The sequence below is a fragment of the Chrysemys picta genome, chromosome 4, assembly GCF_011386835.1.
Source record: "Chrysemys picta bellii isolate R12L10 chromosome 4, ASM1138683v2, whole genome shotgun sequence".
NCBI lineage: Eukaryota > Metazoa > Chordata > Testudines > Emydidae > Chrysemys > Chrysemys picta.
The window spans coordinates 105,836,615-105,856,554 of record NC_088794.1 but is presented as its reverse complement, the minus strand read 5'-3'; the positions used below and the strand labels follow the sequence as shown (position 1 = coordinate 105,856,554).

The 19,940-nt window shown below is 40.3% G+C and overlaps 2 long non-coding RNA genes across 2 annotated transcripts in view; one reads left to right on the top strand and one right to left on the bottom strand.

Moving 5' to 3' along the window:
• LOC135983160 (uncharacterized) overlaps positions 1–19,940 on the top strand; it is a 66,020-nt gene that overhangs the window by 7,022 nt on the left and 39,058 nt on the right. The window lies entirely within an intron of this gene.
• LOC135983161 (uncharacterized) lies at positions 8,538–12,713 on the bottom strand. Its single transcript, XR_010600682.1, has 3 exons — positions 12,576–12,713; positions 8,825–8,855; positions 8,538–8,661 (listed from the first exon to the last, which is right to left on the bottom strand). It is a non-coding gene; the product is annotated as an uncharacterized LOC135983161 (long non-coding RNA).

Genomic DNA, 19,940 nt, shown 5'->3' with positions numbered 1-19,940 from the left:
AAGGTATTTACAGTTTCTCCTGTTAAACACCAGATTATTTAGATTCTATACTCCTGGAGACAAAACATAAAATAATCATGGTCAACAGAGAGAAATGTTTGATTTAATTTGAATTTAAGATTCTTAATATTAATTTGCCTGTCTTAACACTGTTTCTTAAGGTGAGTTGGTGAGTTTATAAGAAACTTTCTCATTTCAGTTGAATAACTCTTTGATAGCTTCTTTTAAGAAACTGACAACCAGACCTTGACTGGTCTGAGAACTTTTTTAAGCACCTTTTTGTGGTATGAGGAGTGCATGAATGCCTCAAGGAGACAGCAGGAGAGGAAGATGATCTATGTTTCTCACTCAAAACCAGCTTCAGAGCCATGCCACAGAGGGGTACTCCCTGTGGAGGAACTTTCCACTCTCTCATGGTCAGGGTCAGGCTCTGGAGAAGTAGACATTGTGTTTTTGAGAAGATGAACTTTTGTTTCCCATCAGGATGATGAACCAGGTGTAGATAGGATAGGGATGTCCCTTCCCTAAGAAAATTAGGCAACTTTTGTGCCTATCGGTGATAGGGATAACAGCTCTGCATGTGGCACATTGTTTAAATCCATGGGATTGCTGCACGGCAACCCCCTCCCACTCCACCAATCCCTCTTCTCCCCCAGCTATTAACTAATTATACTAAAGTGAACAATAACTATATAGAAAGGAGAAAATCTGTTTCTAATATAGCAAACTGAAGCTGAAGAGCATTGAGGAGCTCCAGCTCTCACCATGGATGGCAGTCAAGCCTATTTTATGTCCTCAGCTCCACACACAAGGATAATAGGGACCTAGTCGTATTGCTTGCAAAACTCTGACTTGAGTGCACTGGGCATAGATACATCTACAGTGGAATGTATATGTTCACAATCACTTGACGGAGAACTTCTTTGTGACATACCGGGGTACAGTTCAGACCAGTGGGGGGCTGTCACCCTGATTATGTAACCAGGGGTGCCTTACTGAAGTAGATCCCACCTGCGCCACTCACAAACAGCTTTCCAGCATGCAAGCTACACCCTGAATTTTGTGTAACTGCCACTTGCCATTTATACCATGTCTCTCTCCAGCCTTGCTTATACTGCAGGGTAACCCCAACACACTCCCAGTCCCAGATTTTTCCCAGGAATGTATATTCTGTACTACCCAGCCCTCTCCTGGGTAATACAAATATTTTACATCTGTTATTCCTTTAAGGAAATAATGTATCAATTTATTATCTTAAATAGAGTTACCCAGACACTTCAATTTGGATTAGATAAAACAATGAAACCAGTTGATTAATTACAAAGAGAGAAATTTTAAGTGAGTATAAGTAATGAGGCATAAAAGTTAGAAATGGTTACAAGAAAAATAAAGATAAAACAGTTACTAGTGACTAACTTAACAAATAATATTAGATTCAAACAAAGTTTCTCACCACCTGTTTCCAGCAAGGTTACTGACCAAACTTTCAGGTCAGGACTCCTCCCCCAGAGTCTTATGGCTGTTTCCTGTTGTCTTCTCAGGTGTGGAGAATTAGGTGGGCAGAGAGAGCAAGAGGGGGGTCCTTTATGGTGTTTGTCCCTCTTTTTTATAGCTCAGACCCCCTCTTGAAAAACATGTTCAGCTGAGAACCAGGAGACAGAGTTTAAGTGGAAGGATATTCACTGCTGTTTTTTGTCACCTGTTCGAACTTCCCTTGTTTTCCCTTCAGGCTTTATGACTTACTACTTAAATGCAAATTAAGGCAAACAAACATTTCTTTGTTTTGGACAGACCTATTTTCTGACGTCTGCTTGGGCAGAGGTCCAGGGTTTGGAATGTGTGTTAATAACATCATACAGGGGACTCTTCTAATTTCTCGTACATGTTGCCACACATTTTATCTGGACAATACTGATCAGCAAAGTATGAGTTTTCAAAGACCACCTTACAAGACATAACTTGTACAAAGATTATTACAATAGTGAATAGGGAGTGAATGCAGGGGTGTATTCCATCACATGCTTGAAACTAAACATAGAACATGTGAAGAATCAATGGTCTTCTCTATGTTTCAGATGCAGCAGAACTCACTCTCTCTCTCAAAAACAATCAAATTTTCTGTATTCTCCAGTTATAAAATTAATGTTACTAAATCCTGATTATCCCAATTAGTAATAAGCCTTGTATAGAAGATAATAGATTGGTTAATGCCTTCCCTGGTCATCTCTTTTTTTACATGACTTGAAAGAATTTCAAAGATAAACGAGTATGATTCTAAATTTTCTTTATATGCTACTGATGATCCCTTTTGTATCTACAGAGAAAGAAATTTTGTTTTTTTCTATAATATTTTGCTGGAAATGTAAAGAGCCAGATCTTAACATAAAATACTTATTGCTGCTGAAGCAGCCACATGGGGTTAAATTTCCATCTCTCAAATGCCTAGACTGCAGCTTAAATCTATTTTTGACTATTATATTGTAAGCATAAGCTTAGCTGTTAATGTAATGCTGACAGACCCCGGTCCTTGGTAGGCAGGATCCAATCTGGGAAGCTAAATGAATGAGTCTACTGCATGAGCTAAAAGTCTACTGGCTCTTAGCTAAGACTGTAGAGCTAGCTAGCTAGCTCTCTCGTGCTCTATCCACCACACCCAGGAGGTGTGTTGGTTATATAAACATTAAAGCAAGTATTTCACTGTCTAATTTTCCATTTCTTTTTTCATTATAATGGGGGCATGAAATAAACATGAGTAAATACAATGGCTGAGATGTAATATCATTAAATGTTGGAGACAAATTATATAATTGCAAAGATTTAGATCAGAAGCTCACAAACCCAATTCATAGTCACCCACATCTCCTGCACATTACAAATTACCTAACCACCAAAAATTGGATAGATTTTTATTTTGGTTCTCAAATACATTCTTTTGGATCACTGATGAGGGAATATAGCATTCATCCTTGTCAAACATTCAAATACTTACCAATAAAAACTTTGTATTTTAAGATATAGGCCATGTCTACACTAGAGACCTTACAGCAGCATAGCTATACCAATGCAGCTGCACCACTGTAAGATCTCCTGCATAGCTGGTCTATGCCAACTGGAGAGAGCTCTCCTGTCAACATATTTAAACCACCCCCAATGAGCTATGTAACAATCCACAGCAGTGCTTCTGTCAGTGTAACTTATGTTGCTCAGAGGGGTGTTTTCACACCCCTGAGAAACATAAATTATACCGACAAAAGTGCTAGTGTAGACAAAGGCTTATTTTATAACAAGTCTCAAAAATGCTACATATCAAAATGGCTCTTATATAGTTTAGGCATTTTCCCCAAAGTTTTTCATTCTATGATCTCTGTGATGTTAGTGGAACTGGAGAATGAGGATCAGATTTCAGGAGGGGTATATGTTATTGTGAGATTATAGGATCAGGAATACCTAAGGGCTTGCTCTTGGTAGTGGCTTGAAGACAAACAGCAAAGCTTCAGCCTGTAATGCTGGCCTTTTTAGTGTGCTAAATAAAACACTGTTTCTTACAACACTATCAGCATCACTTGTTGCAATGAAACAATCTCTCCTGTCTTAGGTTCTGAATTTCATAGGTCTATAGTAATGCACATTAAAAATAAATGGTAAGCTGACCTATGTATTAGTGATGACAGTGGTCAGAGAAGATGTATAGCTGAAGTACTTTCTCCTCTCAAAATGCAGAATACAATACAAGTGGGTTTCTAGACTGGATATGTAACTTTATAGATCTGCAATAATTAATCCTCTTTTAGACTACAGGACTTCTCACTGTTTCTGTGGTCCTCCCTCAGAGACAGAGGGACTCTGTGGAATTCCAGAATACTTTGAGGGCATTTCCTACTCAGCTATTAAGTTACTCTCTCCGTGGTCTAGTGGAACATTTAACAAGCTGGGATCCATCCACAGCCATTGATAATAGTGGCACTTAGATGCCTTCTCCCTCACATTGTTCTCACAGACCACCCTGGAAGAGATGATCTCAACAAATAAAGTGGTATGGGAGGAAGACAGAATGCTAGTGGCAGAAGACTTTCTTCTAGTCCAGTAATTTTATACCAGTGAATTTATACATTCTTTACTGTGGTAAAAGCAAGGACAGTTTTGTTCATCTAGGCTATTAGATCTGCAAAGTTTATGAGATAGTTCTGTGTCCTTCACAGTTGATTAAAACCAGGAAAGAGAAAATGAGCTCCTCACTGATTTGGACTGCCAACATCTTCCTTCAGATTGGCAAACAGGCTCTAGGTTGGTCCTTGCTCAAAACACATCTCTGGACAGTAACAATCTGTCCAATTACCAACCTGTCTCAAACCTCCAGTTTTTAGGTTAGGTAACAGAAGATTGAGAGTTCTTTGAGACAGACTTTTTGTTCAGCATCTAATACAATGGAGCTGGGGCTCTTCGGTGCTAATACAATATAATAAATTATAAAGTGGTGATGAGCCAAATCAAGCTGGGGCTTGGATCCCACAGATGTTATGATCCCGATCAGCCTGATTTCAGCTAGTGATGACTCATCTCCTTCTAGCTGTGGACCAAGGTAAGGTGTTCATGCCAACTGTATTATAACTAAGAGCAGCTTTTCATACTGCTGATCATAGGGTATTACTGACATGACTCTAGGGTCTTGCAGAGGTGTATCGACTAGTGCTTCAGAGAGTTTACTCCTTCCTCTCAGAGGTCAAGGAAGAGAGTACTGGGTACTTTTTGTGTCATCCCTAAGTTACTCTTCTCACCTTTCCTGTTCACTATTTATAGGAAATCACTAACAAAAATGGGCTATCAGACTATTGAAAGTTATTAAAAACATTGTTAAAAAAAACCCAAACTCCACATTATTATAAATAGTTCTGGTCTTTATTTTGCCTCATTCCTATTGTCTTGGTTTCTCTCCCTTGTTTTCTTCCTTCCTTGGGAAAACCTGCTCATTCACCCGTCAGTGCTTGTACAGCCCCTGCACAGACAATTGACAGATAATTCCATGTCAGTATAATACTTCATGAACAGGAGGCATCCTCAAGTTTTCATGTCCGTGTAAACCTGGATATAGCTCAAAATAGTTGTATGTGGATTTAATGCTTGAGAAAGGTGAGAGACTTGAGTTCCCAGGGCTACGAATCCTCTCTTTTTTACAGGATAGTTGGGGCCTGGGCAGTGGGAGTGCAAGTGTCTCACTACTGCTCTGCCACTTTGACTCAATCCTATCCTAGAAATAAGTGGATAGGTAGTTCACGTTCTCTGGTCCACTAAGTGTTTGTGTTATCTTTTGAGACTGTCAACCATTGTTGGTATTTGTGACAGATGTGAGGGTGGTTTTTGTGATGTAAACTTAGCTACTAGGAAATGAACTAGAGCCACCATTTCATTTCACACATTATGTTAAGGCGTTTCAGTTATACCATACTAGTCTGGATTTGAACCAATGACCCCGGCCCGAGGAGAAAGCCTCTATCTCCTTATTACCAGCTCTCTGATCAATTCAGTTCTTTGAGATGTGTTCTATAGCAAATTAAAATCTAACAGTTAAAATTCACCGTATTTTTCATGCTATCAAAAGGTATAAAACAGCTGTTCATATATCACTCCAGTTAATTGCTGTTATCCATTATTGTTTCCTCAAATGTAACAAATTAGAACCAAAGCCTTGAATAGAGCTCATGAAGTAAGTGAAAATTATACATAGTTACCACTAGATGGAGCTAATGATTTTCTAAATTATTCTAGGTAGATACAGTTATACAGAATTGCAAAATGATTATGATCACTGTTGCAGTCGTTAAGTGGAATGTGATAATTTAAATAAATCACCTCTCACTTGTATGATCCCATCATCTATTCTTTTGATTTTTTTTACAATTTTATTAAACTTTTTCCCTCATGAAAATTACACAATTTAATAGAAACTATTAAACATATTTAATACAATAATGCCTAAGAACCAACAAAGAGTGGGGCCCCATTGTGCTAGGCACTGTCAGCTACTCTGTGTTTTGTACAATCCCTGCCCCAAAGAGCTTGCAGCCTAAATATACAAGACAAATCCCAGAGTGGGGGAAAGAATATTATTACACAAGCAGAGTGAACAATATGGTGGAAGCAAAGGGCATGTTATTTCTATTGTGAGGGTGGGAGGGAGGCAGGTAGTTAGAAAGGGGTAAGCTAAATGGAAAGAAAATTGAAGGGAGAAAGGACACTGAAGGACAGGAAGGTGAGGAGGACAGGGCAGGGTAGATTTAGATAAGAGGGGCAGGGCAGGTGTGGATTGAAGATGAGGTAGAGAGACTGTGAGAGATGGGTAGGTGGAAGGTTAGAGCAAACACCCAATCAGCACAGGGCAGAGAAAGTCCATCATGTCTACAGAATTTGTAAACACACCTATTAAATTTTATATCTGGAATATAAGCCTCCATTTACTTCTATAGTGAATAGACAATTATTTTATCTAAATTCATTATTTTAAAAATAGGAAGTTGCCATTTTTAGAAGAGTAATTTCAATAGCATCCTATTGCTTTCATCCTTATTAAATTCTGAAGGATTTTTCCATGAGGGCATTACAATGTGAAACATGAAAATAAAAATATAGCCACAATCATACATTTTAAAGTGGTGTTATATACTGGTCTGAAAAGCAACTTGTAATTATGGGGCTCCATGATTGCCAATAACTTTGAGATAGTAATGTGGTCAGTATAGAAGTAAAAAGATGCTGTCAAGTCCCACAAACTTCATCTGAGATCTTAAAGTCAGGATGCAACAGTTTCAGCTAGGGCATCATGATTAATAGAAGATTTTGCACCTGAAACTTAGTTTTGTTGATGATGCACTAATCAGAAGAGAAGCCAGCTTGTTCTCCTAGGACTTTGTCTGAAGTAATAATGGGTATAAAAAAAAATACAAAAAAGCTTATTGCTGTCAAAAATCAATATGATGTGTATCCTGACCTGTGTCCTCTTCATGGGCAGTGTTCCCTGGCCCTCTGCTATCAGACCTGGCTCAGCAGCATGTATCTGGGATGTAGCTGCTGAACCCTTGTCACAATGGTTGGAGTCTGAGACTCAATATGCTGCAGATATATTATGGTTTCCTTTTGTGCATGAGCGGTAGAGGAGAGGAAGGAGCTCCCTTTATACACTCCCCCTATTACCTCAGATTTAGGTTGGCTTAGAGTTTGCAGGAGAAAACCACTTCAGTTCTGGCAAAATGAGTGAAACGGCACCATTTGAAAAGGGAACTCTTTCACCACGTTGCAAATATCACCACTAGTGGACAAATCTATTAGCAACACTGAATTTTTCTTAATTAGCTCTTCATCATGCTATTATTTCATCTTCTCTTTAAGAATAATAATAAAATCCAGTCATTCTTAATGTTTCTGTTTCCAGGCCAACTGCTTAATGCTTTTAGAACTTTATTTTATACTGCAGTCTTAACTATTCGTTTATTTTAAAATAGCAGAACTCTTAACATTACTCTTGCTGTAAATTAAATAAAATGTAATTTTGGGATTTGTCTTATTTAAGATTTAAAAAAAAAAAAAAAAAAGCACTCTTTGGAGCAATTAATAGCTTAAATAGTACCAGGAAAATAAGATAAAATTGAGGAAAATACAGCTTGAAAGTCTATTAGTGAACATGACAGAAATGTGTTTTTGTATTGCTATTTGAACAAATACAATACCGTAACATTTATCTTTAATTATCCCTAGTAAAGAACTGAAAATACTGAATATAATGCTTTTCCTTTATTTAAATCTCATTCTTTTTGCTTTCCTTCATCTTTTATATCTGCTGAAAGAAATTTAACCAAAAATCAGCAAATAAAAGCAGAATAGAAAAACAGATTTTTCTTGAGTCAAAGAGCCTACACTTTATTACATAGTCTAAAATCCTGGGTATATTATTCTTGCAAAATATTCTCATACATTCCAAATGTTCATTTCAAACCTATTTATACCCAGTGAAGTGTATGATTTTTCTATTCAGGTTGCTGAAAGCCACATTGAGAATTTATCTAAATTCAGCTAATTATGTTTGGTCAAGTATTGTCCTAGGCACAATTATTCTGCAGACTCTAAATTCATGTTCTTTTAATTAACTATTGCTGCAGGGCCTTACATTTAAAAATACACAGTCTAATTACTTTAATACACACTGATGTAGCTAAGACCATAATAGTTTGTGGTGTCTCTTCACATCTAAATAAATAGATGGGTTTATGCAACAATTCTATCCTAAAGAGGTAAAACATGAACAAAGTGGAACATTTCAGAATCAGTAACTTGTATGTCAGCACAATTTTGTAATGTTTACAACTTTATTTTTAAACCACAGGTAGGCTCTGATAGTCAGCCTATATTGTGTATCTGATGAGACAGTCATCATATGGGCTGCTTGGTTTCACCACCCAATTAATTTCTAAGTTATACCACATGGAATTGACATGTCCTCTTTATGCATTCATAGCTGTGATCAAGAGCTTTAATGGCTCAATAATCCCCACCTGTGAAAAAAGCTCTCTCCTTTGTAAAGCCTGGAATATGTGGCAGAATAGAAGCAGGCAGAGTTTTCACACCTCCTCTTGTCAGTCGAGATGATTCAGTAGGCAGGGTAGGCTATGTGCCCTGTATCAATACAATTACATAATCAGTACCTGTAAGTTAAATCACTCCTCACACCCACTAGTACAAATATGACAATAAAGCTATTCTCATTATGATTTTTTTCCATTGAAAGTAATTATATATAGTTTAAAAAACTATAGCTTCAAGCTTTATCTTTCCTTACCTAAAACTTTTTGTTCTCCAGAGGCAATACTCTGAAAAAAGAAAGCATGCATATCTGATGAGGTACAGTATGTAATTTTTTTTTACAGGAATATAATAAGGCAATAAAAAGCAGTAGGAAATTCTTTGATTAATTAATTGATGGTCCTGTAAGTGCCAGCAGGGATTCTATAAAAACGATCTCTGATTGAGGGCTAGTTGCACAATGCAAACATTAATAAGGTAGCCATATAAAGATTCTTAAAGTGAAGCACTGGTACACTTAAAGATACTTATTCTTATGGATAAACTGGAAGACAGCATAATAATCAAATCTTTGAACTAATTCCTTGTTGTGACACAGGTCCATTGGCAGACCCCTACTCTATGTTAGCAGCTAATGTCAGGCCTGACATACTTACTATTCCTAACACACTGTTGTCATAATTTGTATCTAAAAGGTGTCACGTAAAATATCACTGGAAGACTAATAAATTACTGATCATTAATATTCTTGCTTGATGTATGGGATGTGTACAAAGAATTTTATATATGTGCTAGAATTATGTTCTTAAAACGTGTTTAGCAAGCAACATAAGCACAGTCTGCCCTAGACAAAGGAATGTGTATTTGCTTGTCTGTCTCTGCCTGGTCAGACAATGAAGGGCTATTTGCATATAAGATAAACAAAACTAGCAAGCAGGGGAGAAGACAGCATGGCATCTACAACCCAGCAAGAGAGAGAAACCTTATCTGGGCTATAAAGACAAGGGGTCTGAACCTCAAAATGATAAGCAATTGAATCAACTGATTGTATACAATATTACTATATTATAAAAGTATCAAGTAATATATGCATTAACAATATATGAGAAATTATGAATACTCACTTATATTATGCTTTAGAGTAGGTGCCTAAAGGTTAAGGGGAGCTGATAAACAGGCTCTCTCCCAGACAGGTGGGAAGCTATTTACTTGTCTCCAGCAAAATTAAGTACGGTGTGACTAAAAACATATGCACCAGCAGGGAGATGGGGAATCCACAGGAAGGGAAGAACAGCATGAGGCCATCCTGCGTCTGGTAGGGTTACCATATTTCAGCAAGCAAAAAAGAGGACGGGAGGAGCCCCGCCCTAGCCCCGCCCCCATCCTACCCTAGCCCCACTCCTGCCCCTCCCACTTCCCGCCCCCCTCAAAACCCCCAACCCTCCCCCCCCACTCCTTGTCCCCTGACTGCCCCCTCCTGGGACCCCTGCCCCTAACTGCCCCCCAGGACTCCACCCCCTACCTAAGCCTGCCTGCCTCTTGTCCCCTGACTGCCCCCTCCTAAGACCCTCCCCCCATCCTAACTGGCCCCCTAGGACCCTACCCCCTACCTGTACCCTGACTGCTCCAACCCTTATCCACACCCCCACCCCCAGACAGACCCCTGGGACTCTCACGCCCCATCCAACCACTCCCCCCCCTGACAGCCCCCCCCAGAACTCCTGACCCATCTAAACCCCTCTGCTCCCTGTCCCCTGACTGCTCTGATCCCTCTCCCCACTCCTGCCCCCTGACAGCCCTGCCCCCAGAACTCCCCCCCCCGTTCCTTGTCCCCTAACTGCCCCCTCCTAAGATCCCCCCCACCCTAACTGCCCCCCAGGACCCTACTCCCTACCTGTACCCTGACTGCCCAAAACCTTATCCACCCCCCCCGAAAGTCCCCCCAACTCCTGACCCCCCCCATCTCTTGACTGCCCCCTCCAAAACCTCCCTGCCCCTTCTGACCTCCTGGCCCCCTTGTTGTTGGCCTTCACCTAATGTCTCTGTGAGCTTGCTCAGGAACGGCCTGAGCCGTTCGTCCCGGCACGCTGGGCAGCAGTGGAGGAGGAGCGGGGGAGGAGCTCCAGACTGCCGGAGGCGATCTGCAAATGCAGGGAGGGAGGGAGTGATCTCTGCTGCAGGGGAAGCAGAGGAGGGGCTCTCTCTGGCTGTCGGAGCCCCATGTAAGTGGCACCATCCGGCCGGCTGCCCTGTTAGCCGCACACGCTTTGCATGGGGGGAGGGTGGAAGTACGGACATTTACAAATTCCCCCCAGACGCTATTTTTAGCTCAAAAAGTCGGACATGTCCGGGGGAATCCAGACGAATGGTAACCCTATGTCTGGGAAAAAAACAGTAAGTTTTAGAAGACATAAGGAAGGAGAAGAAGCCATTTCACATCTATCACTAGACAGACACCAGAGGCCAGAGCTTTTGCAAGCAGAGGAAGTTGGGCCCTTCAACCAAGGAGGTTGAAGTCTCTGGGAACTGAGTATATGTGAGAAAGCTTCTTAGGCTAAGATCTTTCACCTAGGAAGAGAAAGGAAACCATCACCTTGTACTTCCATGGAAGGCCCTGACCGAGAAAAAGGTCACCCATAGCCAGAAAGAAAAAGATTGGTAAGAAATCTCCCTTCAACCAAGGTTGTAGCGTGTTAAGTTAGGTCTTAGCCACTAGAAAGCATATTTTTATGTTAGTTTGTTTGTAACCCATTTTACTTTAAATTCCTTCTGTTTAGTATGACTGAATCCATGGTCCTTTGTTAATAAACTTGTTTTACTTTTAATCTAAACTAACCCAGTGCTGTGTTTGTATTGAAGTGATTATTACTTCCAGTTAAAGCAGTAAGCTGTGCTTTGGTCTCTTTAAAGGAACAACAAACCTTATTAATTCTCTGAGAGTTCCAGGAGTGGGTTGGATATTTCAGGACAGATGGTTCTGGGGAAATGTAGGTCAGGAGGTATGCTGGAGTTACCCTACAAGTTACCAAGGCTAGTGGAGACTAGGATGGGATATTGTGTTGCAGAAAGGTTGCTGGGGTCGATCACTGAACCAGGGATGCACAGTACACAGACACTCAGGGAACTGCATGCTTGTCTGCTGGTTGTTGGTGTCCCAGCTGCTGTGAGCCACAGCAGCAGAGCATTTAAGGCTCCCAGGAGTACAGGGCAGGCAGTGACACAACCTTTCACTGGTCTGGGTTGCACCCCAAAATGTGACACTTGTACAGGTTCTTGACAAATCAAGGGATCTGGTAATGCCACATAAAGCCTATTATTATATCACTTCCCAGTACCGGCTGTGACAAAAAGTTGTTACCATCTGATGGCTCTGCTACAGCCTATGTGAAATAAGCTTTTATCAATAAAGTGGATAAATACCTTATCACAAAAACAACCACATGCAAACAGGCACCTTTGTCAACCTGCTGTACAAATGGGTCCGTACACCAGGTTGTCACAGTGGCTCTACTCACTATAATCCTCCCCTTCTGGGGCATCAAAATCTCTCAGGATCCACTACCACATAATGGCGCCACTGCCCAGTGGCTGGGAGGGGAACCTCGGCCCACCCTCTACACTGGGTTCTAGCCCAGGAACCTTACAACAAGCAATCAAGGTCTGAACAGTCCAGAATTTTACTGCTGGATCCCTGGGCTACTTCCTACCTTACCTTCTCTCACCCCAATAGTGACTGCAGTTTCCCTCTCTGAAGCTCTCGTCTACTCTCAGATTGTGGGCTTTATACAGGCCCCTCCTGTTCATGTCCAGCTGAGCTGCATCTCTAATTAGCCCTTTCCCTCTGGCTCCTCCTTCAGGTGCAACCTAGGTGGTTAATTGGCCCACTTAGCCGCTTAACCTCTTCAGGGCTTGTGCTGGGTGGACACCCCATTGCACAGACGAAGTCCAAACTCACCATCTTCTTAATTAATAAAGAAAAAATAGTAACATAACAAAGAATAGCTTACCTCTTTTCTGCAGGCTTAGCTGCTATTAGGGTTTCTTCTTTAGAACTGCACAGCCCACACCCGAGATCTTCTCTCCCTCAGAAAGCCATTCCCATCTCCCTTGGATCATGATGAGATCATGGGTCATTTGTCTCACAGTGTCAGCAAAACCCACTTAACCCTTTTGCAGCAGAATCAACACCTGTTTATAGTGTGGAGTATTTCAGGCAACTGCTACCAGCTGTTACATCCTCTCAGCTTCTGAGACACATGGTATGAGCTCGGTTTTTTCTTCTCCACTACATACCCCCCTTGAGATCCAAATCACAATGACTTCTCTGGTTTCCAGAGGACTTGCAGTCTGGAACATCTCCTCTTCTTCAGTCAAGAATCTTTCTCCTTATTCATTGGAGCCCAGGAGACACTTAAGATGTGCCCCATTTTGTCCTATAACATATAGCCAAAACAACTTGTGGAGTGAAAGGGAAGGATAGAGCCAGAAATCCCCATAGATGAACTCTGCTGGCAAGGCACTCTGATCATACTAAGCCAATGTTTCAGAGAATGCCAAGTCCACTAGGTTGGCACATCTATACAGTCTATTTTGTAGAAGTTCTGTGAGCCCCAGATCCTATGGCCTCCACAAGATGATTCTGAGGGGTTTCTAGTAATGGTTGAAAGGGAAGAGCCCTTGGGAGCAGTTGAGAAAGATGCAGAACTGGTGATCACCCTGGAATGGAAAGTGATATGGAGATATGGGCAAGGCATAAACAGCTTATTTAAATATGTAAGAGTTTCTGGTCCAATATGAACCTATAAAGGAATTACTCCACGAGGGGAAATAATAAGATGAGGAATAGGCTGTGAGAGGAAATCTTAGCAACAATGCAGTGAAATCTGTGCTTTCATTGAATGAAGTCTGAAAATGAACAATAGAAGAATACAACATTCCTTTTTAGAATGTAATTAAGCAAGTTCAACTTATTTTACATTTCAATGTGCTGCAGAATTTCGTATTTAAAACACATCGCTGTAGTGTAGGTGGGGTGGAGAGTAAGATTGGAGATTTTAGGGATGTGGGGCTTTTGATACCTGGGAAAGTGTAAGAGATTGTTTTGCATTACAGAAAAGTTCATTGCCTGGCCACTTATGCTAATATGATCATCAGTGAAAGGTAATATTAACATTAATATTGCCACTTTTAGGGGTCAGAGTTAACATCCCATATGAGATGAATGGGGGAAATTAACACATCTCAGAGCAACTGTTTAAGGCTGTCTGCAGAGTCAGGCAGACAACACTACATTGGTTGCTTTCAGTTCAAACTTGGAAAGTTTTCTGCACAACCAGAAGAGCTAGAATTTTTCTTTTAAACATAGTTTCTGGAATAAATTTTTGGTGCAAAGGGTAGATTTCATGGCTGATGAACCTCATAGTACATGAGTTCTGGTACTGGCCAACTGGGTCTTACCAACATAAATTAGAAATTGCATGACTGTAGCATTACTGGGCATCAGCTGGCCAAATGGTGACTAATGTCCGTTAAGGCCCTTAGGCTGCAATGAGTTCTGCATAGGCAGATCCTGTGAAGCCCCATTTCCTAGATCTGCTAAAACCTAGCTTTAAGTGAACCTTTATTTTAGAATCATTCTTAAGCAGCTAGTCACATGACTTTTCCAATACTTGGTGTTGTCCATATTCACATCAATATGTAATTAGATCCTAGCTGACAAAATCTACTCAGTGTTTTGTACACAACGCCCAAAACTATTTCCCCTTTGCGATGGAATATGTTTGAATAGGTAGGTTTATCTACTTTGTGGCCAATTAAGTGGTTTTCGGCCTTGAAGGCAGTTATTTCTCCTGATCCTAGACAGAATTCAGGCACAAATCAACAAAACTTTAGGTCACTATGTTTGTGCCAACTCTTATAGATATGCAGGCTTTCTAAAATATTTGTTCCCTTGGGACTGGACTGTGAAGGGGGTGGACATTCTTCAGTTTGCCTAACACAGCAAAACGCACAGAAGTGGCCTTCTCCATATTTAAAGTTGAAATAATTTTCAATTTTAGTATCTGTTCATCTTTCATTTATTTATTCTACAGTGAACCATAGGTATAAGAATACAAATGAAGTTCCTTTTAAGATGGATTCCTGATTGATTGATGTTGCAAGAGAAAGAAGTCAGTGATATTAAATAGCAGGTTTTTTGGTGTGCAGTGCAGGTGATATTTATGAACACATAGTAGGTGTGCATAACTGAGTATGTTTGTGTGCATGCAAAGTGGTATTTTATGGAAGCATGTGAGGAAGGTTGTCATGGAGATTAAAAGCCTTGAAGTGCTATTCATTGGTGCTAGTTATGGTTGCTGGGCACAAGGATATTAGTTCTAGCATCTTGAATCTTCCATTGTTGTAAAAATAATTACACTTTTATCTTCACTGCAAGGGCTACTTAGTAGGATAAATAAATATAGGTACATAGACACATCTAACTTAAAGGTGAATACAGTAACCTTATGACCCATCTTGGATCAAAATTGTGGTTGTAGTTTCTGGACCATTAAAATCCTTGATCTTCATTGCATAGTCATTCAGGAAGTTTACAAGGTGTCATTACAAAATGTACAGAATTAGCACTTGCAGCAAAAGGCACAAGAAGAACAAAAAGGTATCAACATTCTGTATGGACACTGGTAAATATAAAAGGTCTCTTTAGAAGGAAAGAAAATAGAAATGAACAACTTGTAATGTGTTTTGTTAGAAAATGCTTGAAATAGAGTATTTATATAAAAATTCCAGCATCACTTAGAGTTCTGAGTAGAAAGTTAAGCAATTTTTGGCACTTTTTTCTTGACTGATTAGAGAAAAATGATATTGACAAGTTTACCTCTGTGAGAAACTCTGTACAGGGACACTTACGTTTGGCAGAATCAGTATGGCTAGTTTTTTAGCCAATAAATCAATAGATAAAATTGCAACATAAGCTTCACCCATACACAACACAGATATTGAGTGAGTAATACAGTTTTCAAAACTGACTTGAAGTGATGATTATTAACTAGAATTATATATATATTTATATTTAAACTGACACCACAGAATTCTTTTGAGTCTTGACAGATATGTGGAATATTTAAATGCAGTAATTGCAGTTACCAGACCTCCTGGGATTAAGCTGCTAGAGAGAGAGTGACATTTTGCAGAGAGAAAAATGAATTTATAATGTGAAAAAAGCTAAAATGAGGTTGTTCCATATCTGTTTATATCCATTCAGAAGGAAAAAAGTTTACATAGTCATTAATACTCTGTAGTAACATGCCTTCCTTAAAACAGCTTACTATAGTTTTTTTTTAAAATGTTATTGGTATTTATGTTTCATGAAACAGCATAGTTAGAATATAAGCCAAATCAGAAAAAAAAAAATCAACTGTTTCAGTCTTGCATTCCTGTTCCGGGTGCTGAATCTGTGCCACTTACATCTGTATTAGCTAAGAATAACTCTCAAATTAAACAGATCTAAAGGAGTGAGGGGAAAAAATGATGCAAGAGACAGCAATGCCAGTCCCAAAAAATGTAGCCCAGGTATTTTCTGGATAAATGATGTGCCCTTCAGTTAAAAGGAGGAGTTATTCTATCAGCTTCTTTTTTAAAGATATATCTTCAGTGGAAACACAGCCTGCTGATGCTTATCCAAGGTTTCCATATTCCCTACATCTGTTACAGCCCTGGCAGAGTTCCCCTTTGTGGACAATCACCAGGCTGCTGTGTTAGACCCCAACTGTGGATCTCATATGCTTCTAAGTAAAGCTGTGTGATTAAAACTGATTTTTTCGGTTTATCATAGAATAATCAGGGTTGGAAGGGACCTCAAGAGGTCATCTAGTCCAACCCCCTGCTCAAAGCAGGACCAATTCCCAACTAAATCATCCCAGCCAGGGCTTTGTCAAGCCAGGCCTTAAAAACCTCCAAGGAAGGAGATTCCACCACCTCCCTAGGTAACGCATTCCAGTGCTTCACCACCCTCCTAGTGAAATAGTGTTTCCTAATATCCAACCTGGACCTCCCCCACTGCAACTTGAGACCATTGCTCCTTGTTCTGTCATCTGCCACCACTGAGAACAGCCGAGCTCCATCCTCTTTGGAACCCCCCTTCAGGTAGTTGAAGGCTGCTATCAAATCCCCCCTCATTCTTCTCTTCTGGAGACTAAACAATCCCAGTTCCCTCAGCCTCTCCTCATAAGTCATGTGCACCAGACCCCTAATCATTTTTGTTGCCCTTGGTTGAACTCTTTCCAATTTTTCCACAAAAATACTGGCCATAGAATAACAGAACAAACAGCCTCCCAAAATTGCCTCATGTTGACCTGAAAAGTTAAAAAAAAATCATTTGGGATTGAACAAAATGTTTCATTTGACCTAAAATGAAATGTTTAATTTGAGGTTTTTAAAACATTATTTTACTTTTAAAAAAATAAAATTGAAATAAATTTCAAATAGAAAAGTCATTTCAGCTCAAATACTCAATGTTTCATTTCAAAAAAGTTGAAATTAAACATTTTAACTCGTGTGTGTGTGTGTGTGTGTGTGTGTGTATCTTTCAGTTTTATCCTCAAACAAAAATAATTTGGTGAATTTGACATGAATTCATAAAAAGTTTCAGTTGACCTGAATCTTTATTTTTCAGCAAAAAAAGTTTTGAAATGAAAAATGTCACCCAGCTCTATTTTTAACCCCACTGGGTTTTACCAATGTTCAGACATTGTCTCAGTTTGGCCTTTCAGGCACACTCCTAGCATACAGATTCTAATGCTGGTGTTCCTTTTTGGAAAGTGGGTTCCTGCGGTCTGTGTAACCTAGGCCTCAAGACCAGTTCTGACCCACCCAAATCTCCCCATTAGCTTAACCACACTGTGGTGGGCCTGGCACTGCAGCACCCCCTTGTGGCAGGGGTAGGATGGGGTGTCAGCGCCTCACCACTCTACAGTCCTTGTGGCCGCCTCTATGCAGGTGGCCTGTTATAGTCGCTCAGCCTTCCTGTCTGTCTACTGTCCCCCTGTCTGGAGCAGTAGCGCAGCCTAGCAGCCAGAGTCCATATAAACCCCCTTTCGAGCAGGGTAGCACAGCCTAGCGGTCAGAGTCCATATAAGATCCCTCACTGTTTGGGGGTGAGGGTGTAGGGGGCCTTGGGCCCGCCCTCTCCACCAAGCCCTGACCCAGGGCACTGGTAGCAGCAAGCTTTCCTTGCCACTCGCTCAGCAGGGATCTGCCCGCAACACGCCAAGCGTCAATACAGCTTTAACGCCGTTTATCTCTATAGTTCCCCTGGGTCACTTCCTACCATGAATACCAGTTTCTCTGTAGCAGGGGATCCTCTGGTCTGTTCCTCCCCAGTGATGCCCTCCATCGGGGTCTCAGGTAGTGCCTTGGCTTGGCTGCCTCCCGGATCCTGGCTCGCAGGCCCTCCCTCTGCAGGAGCTAGCGGCGTGCGTCCTTTTCCTCCAGCAGTCAGCCCAGACTGAGCTGATCTGCAGGCTTTTATATCTGATCTCCAGTTGGAGCATGCCCAGCAGAGCTTCTGGAGCGTGGCTTCCTCTGCTAGGAGAAAAGGGTTAACCCCTGCTGTACCAGTGTGGGGCCACTCTGCCCCATCACACACACCCTCTCCTGAGTACCACTGTTGTGGGTACTCCAGTTTACAACTTAACACTTTGGGGACTTTGTGACAGTTAAAGCAAATAACACAGATTTTGCAAAGGAATTTCTAATGCAAACACACTTTACTCATAGCCAAAGCACAAGAGAAATACAAATGTATGGAAAAATAACTGATACCTACATATAGAACCCCTCTCTCTAGTGTCGATACCTCTCTGAACTGTTTGGGTTTTGGTTAGTGTCCTTTAAGGATTTCAGGACCCTCCTGCACCCCACATCTCCTGTTCAGTCTTTCTGTTGTCACTCAATGAATGGCTAGTAAGAGATCCCCTGCTTGAGAAGATACAGCTCTTAACAAAAGTTCTGGCTTCCTTTGTCAGATGACCTCCCTGAGGAGCTTCAACTCTCCCATAAAGTGATCAGTTGCTTAACTCCAGTCCCCTCCATAGTCCCAGCTGGGAAAACTGGTACCCTGAGACTGCAGCCAGCATGTCCTAGGATGGACCCATTTGAATGGATCACTGTCAAGGTTGATGACTGTTGGTGGCTTTTTCATTGCTGGCCCCTCTCCCAGGTATAAGAAATTCTCTTGAAACCTCCTGGGTTTTTCAGCTCAAGATGGAAGCTACAGCACAAACGTGAAAGCCACAGTGCAGTTCACTCCATAAGTGGCATTCACAAAACAGAATGGAGTTTTCAAAATGATTTAGACATAAACTAATTCATCAGAAAGTGCTCACTTCATCTTCCAAAGAAAATATTCAGAATCTCATGACCTAAATAGCTTGAAAATATGGACTCAGGCAGTTAAAATACACCTATGTATTCCTGCCTGGATTCTGTAGTATACCCTATAGTTTAAGCAAGGAGAGTTTTATTAATCCTACATAAGTGGTTAACAATCACATTTATACGTAAGTACTATTCTGAGCTGTAATATTATAAAGACATCATTCAGATTCAACATGAGTTTAATACATTTATGATCAGACTTATAAATCCATACGATTTAAAAGTTGCATTACTTCTATAACCCAAAAATTTAAAAGTTGTCCTTGAAAATATGAAGCTTGGTCTATGCTAACTTAAATGGCCAAGATTCTTCATGTGGCCCCTAATATTGTAAAGCTATTAAATAACTCTTTAGATCATCAACAAAATTTGAAGAGGCTTTGAGACAAAAATTTCAATGAGGCCATATCATTTGCAGTTGGGAAACAGATTCTTAAAAATTGACTTATAATAGGTCTGTGGATCATCATAATAAGCCAATTCAATTTGAACCCCATGTAAAAAGTGGATAATCTTAATCTATCCTCTATAAAATGGGTCTGATGAGCACCAATACATACTAAAAATACATGGCAAAAGTGCTCCAAAGTATCACAGTACATTAATGCACAAAATGTATTAGGAAATATTTTGAAATATTGCTTGAGGCCCATACACATTTGAGTGTATTTATGACTTGCAGATTTTACAAACCTTTTCAGAACTATAGGCTGGCTAGAAGCTATTTTTTTTAATGAAAAGCTAATCATCACCTTTACCCTGTGTCAATATTAGAGTGAAGCAAACAAAAGCAATGAAATTCCAAGTTAAGACTGATATTGTATTTTTTAATTAGTCCAAACATACCAAGATATTGAAGAGATCTCTGTTCATGGTGAATGATGATATGTATGGCTGTCCATTGTATCCAGTGATGGTGTCATATCATCACGTGA